This window comes from Parambassis ranga, chromosome 21 (genome assembly GCF_900634625.1).
Source record: "Parambassis ranga chromosome 21, fParRan2.1, whole genome shotgun sequence".
NCBI classification, from domain to species: Eukaryota; Metazoa; Chordata; class Actinopteri; family Ambassidae; genus Parambassis; species Parambassis ranga.
This window is the reverse complement of record NC_041041.1, coordinates 4,927,049-4,932,323: the sequence shown is the minus strand read 5'-3', so window position 1 is coordinate 4,932,323 and position 5,275 is coordinate 4,927,049.

Sequence of the window (5,275 nt, the reverse complement as noted above, 5' to 3'; positions counted from 1 at the left end):
ATACGTTGGGTGTAAATGTTCAAATAATTTTAATTTTATTAAACTGTACCTACAAATCATGGTAAGGCTTAAAATTTCACATAACTATGGGCGTGACTGTTCTGAGTTATAGGCAGGTGACCACTTCCTGTGTGAGATTCCTGCTTCCACGACCGCCCATGTGGCTCAGCTCCACTTATGCTCCACCTCTTTGTCTGTGTTGGGAGTTTAGCCAGACTATGACATCATACTCTTGGCTGGAGCCAGAAACTAATGGGTGACATCACAGATGATGTGTCTCCAGTAAATCCAAACAGCGGGACATTATAGATGTTCTTTGGTTCAGACAGTCAGACGTGCCTGTAAACTGCAGATATTGCCTCTTTTTTTATGCATGAGAGCATTCAGCTCACAAGAGGGTTTATTATAGGACAAAGCAGCTTAAAACTTCAGCACATTAAAGCGTGAAGATGACACCACATGCTTTCTGATATCACACGCAGCTTCCTGTTTGATGAAACCTAATTTATGTACCAGTCACCACTGTGGCAGATCAATCTGGTCCAGCAGATGCTTTGTATGCTGCGATCAGACAGATAACACGTTCTATATCTCCTCAGCGCTCATCAAAATGTCACCGTCCTGACACCGAGAAGCTGATATGAGCTGGGTTTCATGGTTAGCGCCTGTTGCTGCAGATAAATCTTTTGGTTAATTGTTCCACTGACAGAAAGCCATTAGAGAGCACTGGAGCTTTTCTGCAAAAAGATTCTTTGTAATGTTGCATGAGACAAAAAGGGATGTTTGCCATCTGTGTTTGTTTAAAGAGGGATGTATGGCTACACTCTTCCCTGTTTTCACCTGATTTAACCCTTCTGATGCCCTGAATTCACGCTCCAGAAATCACCAGTTTTCTAAGATTTTTCTTTTGTTTTTCCATTATGCCTCTACCAGCTGAATTAAGATGAATAAGGGCTGCACATTTAGGAGAGAAATGTCTGTGCATTTAATTCCCATGCTTCTTCAGGTGTGTCACGCATACATGGATGGGCAGACATTGGTTCCCCAAAACTGCAAATGTTTGCATAACATGACCACACACACACACAATACACACGCTTCAGTCCAGTCTGTGGGACTTTCAGATTGAAGTTTACTTCACACAGCACTTTTCAGCCGATGAGGTTTTCAGATGTGACGACGGAGTGTGAGAAGAATGTGGCTTTGGAGAGATAAAGGATTGTTTGGTGAAAAAAGAACAAGGGAAAGAAACACACACACACACACACACACACACACACACACACACAGAGAGAGAGAGAGAGGTTGCTATGAGCTAATTTTAGCCCAGGTCTTGTTATGTGATGCCACTAGTCCTTCTGCACGGTAGCCGGAGCTCTGCTATGGCAACAAAGGCTTTAATGACTTATGTGAATACTTAGATTTGCCTCCAGTGTGTGTGTGTGTGTGCTTTTTATGGCACACTGCTACAAAATCAACACAACTGTCTATGTTGCTGACACACAACTTTCTAATACATATGTTGTTGCTTACAATATGGAGGTCACAAAGGTTTTGGCTGTGCTTTGTTTTCTGCAGTGATGTTTATCCATCTATTTGTATTGATTGTTTTGGAAGTATCAGCTCTGATATAATGGAAGTAAATGGCAGTAAATGGCATATGTTATCACATTTGGCCTTTTGCATGGTAATATGGTGAACAATTTCCAGCATATGAATAACGGAGGTTACAGGAAAAAAGATGAATATTTGATTTGTGGGTGAACTGTCCCTTTAATTGATCGCTGGGTGCATGAGATAATGACTTGGTGCAGGATAAAACACCATTTGAGGGATCTTATCAAGCCCATGTATTTCAACTGTTTCAGTGGCATTTTACATAGATACGAAAGGGAACATCAACATAATATCTCTTTATCAGCCTGTGATGACTCATGTGACTTGTTCACAGCATTGTTTCTGTTGCTGTGATGCGTTTGTAATCTTGCAGCTGCAAGTTTGACACTTTCAAGGAGACATGAGTCAGACTTTTTAAAGGGGAGTAGAAAGTTCTCCATCTAGGCGCTCATGACATCAGGAAACAAATGCATCCAGCCTGTTCTGAATAATGCAGCCTTGGCCTGAGGGGTGGACATCCTTCATGGGCAAACAGCAACATCAGCCTTCAGCAGCTTGAGTCTTGAGTTTTCCTGAATAATCTTAATTATTCCACCATTACTCCACCTGCTCAAGCATTATCTTAATTAATAATTTCCCAACATCCATCTTTACTATAAATACAACTGCCACTTATTCATATTTAAACTGTATATACTTTCCTCTCTGGCTCTGGCTACTGTCTGTTCTGGTGCTGAAATACTGCTGCATGAATATTTTCATTCATACTTATTGTTTTAAATAGCATGTTAGCCCAGAAGTTTACATGTAAAAATGTTAGCAACATCAACCAAGACTGAAAAAAGCCCAGTTAACGGATTAACTAATTAGTTAATCAGGTGTTAAAGCAATGCAAACAGTGAGTGTTGGCTCTGTTAATTTGGTCAACAGGCCAAGTATCAAACCTGAGTTTGTTTAAAGGCATCGCCAGCAGCTTAAAAATGCTCATTTTGATTGTTCGATTGTTCTGTTCTTTTTCTTCAGCATGGGACACATAGATGCTGAGAATCACAGGCCACCACTGTCACCATAAAAAAAACTTTTTCTCTGTTTAATCAGAGTGGGCACATTGCATCAGTGAGCAGCAGGGTTGATCACTACACATTCAAACATCCACGCAGATGTTGACACAGCAGGATATGACTGTGTTTCAGGGCATCAGGCCAAAACTCCTATCTACAATTGGCTCTGGGCCCCAGCAGCACGTTTCTCTACCACTTTGTTTTGACAGAACACATGACTAAATGTGCAGCAATACCCAATTACAGCACTCGAGGCTCCGCAGTGGTTCTGCAGCATGTTTAAAAATAGCAACAGGCGTTCCCTGGAAGCAGAAAGGGAGAGAGCTGGGTGTGCATTTCTATGTGCAACTAACACATTTTTTTTTTGTGTGTGATCGTGAGTGCGTGTAAGTTAGCGTGTGATTAAAGAGGTTGTGTCAAGGCACACAGACACAGTTCGTGTCTTAAATTAAGGCGGGTTAATTGTGGCAAGAAAATGGAAAAAACATTGCAATCCTGCTCCAGATCCTGGTTTATTTCTGGCACAAGACGTGCCATTTTGTCTCATTAACACACACACACGTGCACACACACACGCACACGCCTTTTAATAAAATCCAGACCATGCCTTGCTGGTTTTTGCCGGGCTAGTGAAGCCACAGTGGGACGAGATTCTGTCACAATACAAGTCTACAGAGTCGCTCTACTTCTACCATCATCCACTCAGTTCCTCAGTGTGAATGGCTGTGAGTGTGTAGTTATATATTTTACTGAAATTAAAAATTTTAGTATTTGAAACTTCTTCATCTGTTCATTTGAGAGGAAACCCATACTAAAGTCCATGTGGTGTAAATCAGAGTGTGGATGTAAGGCTAATATGTGTACATACTGATGTACATGTGCCATGGCTAGCAGGATAGCATGCTAATTTCAATACATATTTGCAGCATAACGCCATAATTGATATTCCACATGCACAACTTTAGTTCATTGAGGGATGTTATTAATGTTTTAAGACAATAAATAAAATGGCTAGGCTTGTGTTCCCTTTAGCTAGTGCTAATATTAAATTAAACACAGCCATAAAACACTAGTAAAAGATATGAATTAGTCTATGTATGGTGTTTCTGATAAGACTTGTAATGGTGTGGTTTAAGCCTGTAGTATTACTGTTCTACTCAGATTATTTTTACCACCCATGACTGTCTACTTTATGGATTAGTGCTCACACTGCTCAGACCAGAGTCCTCCCCTGTTGGCCACTGACCTTTGACCTCTTGATTATTTGTTTTTCATGTTCATTATGTACAAAAAGAGGCACATCCTGCTGCATTAAAAGTCACATTCAACTGTGATAAAAGTAACATTTTTAAACTTGAAAAATATCGGCCTGTTTTAATCTGCATCATGAATTCAGGACCTACTAATGATCCTGACCTCTGGTGGAATGCAAGCTTTGACCCCTTGACCTATGAACCCTGCTGGGTTGATAAGACGCGGCTGGCAGTGATAGCGGCTCACACGCAGCGTTCTGTCGACGCTCTGATTTCTAGCGCCGACTGACGAGACAACCAAACACCATAAGGCACACAGGCACACACACACACACACATACACATGCTGTTAGTCAAGTGAAGGAGGAGGCTGCTGACTGAAGTGTACATAAACACACTCATCCCCTCCTCTAAAAGATCCTGATTGATTAGCTTGTCTTCCTCGGCTGCCTGTCTGACTCCTCCTGCAGAGAGCGGGCAGCGCCACGCCTCACTCTCCCTTCCTTTTCCCCTGCCGTGCTTTCAGACACATTATTGACATGACAATCAAACACAAGTCAATACTGCTCCGGCGTGTTTTAAAGGGATGCACATTACTGCCACATCATTGCTGCTGTTAAAATTGACAAGTCACTCAATAAACTGCCATTTACTGAGGAAACAACAGATCATTATTATCATTAAAACCATTATTCATATTGTTCATATGCATTCAAACCACTGAGCACTGTGACACTGAAGAAAGTGATATGTTCTAATGAGCCTTATTCTGACAAGCCGTCAGGCGCGTTGCTGGCAGGTCTGATGGGGTCAGCAGTTTAAGGCCCCCTCAGAGGGCTTAGCTGATGGGCCGGATATGAGCATATATTAAATGGCTTTGTCTGGTTAGTCACATTATTGCTCTGGATAGCTGTTAGCAGGGGGCGCAGATTGATTGATATCATGAGTGCCAACAAAAAAAATAAGGAATTATTCCACTTGCAGTAGCTGCAGTTAGAACAAATCCTCACATTTCCCTGAGCTACAGCAGCATCTGAGGACACTAGAGCACAGGGACACCACATAAAACACAGAATTATGTGTGTAACCCTACATTTGGTGATTTGCAAATTTGCATTATGGATCCTCTTGTCTGAAGAAGAGAGGGACCATCTGGCACAAACATGTACGACAACAGAGTACAATTACATGGCTGCATGCTAAACTGGCTGGAAAACATTAGACTCATTATAACACACAAAAGACACCAAAGGAAGCCCCAAACTGTTGACTGGCTGAAAGCTTATATCAAGCAAAAATATAAAAGTCGCTGCCCCAGCTTCTCTGAAACATGTTGCTGTCAGG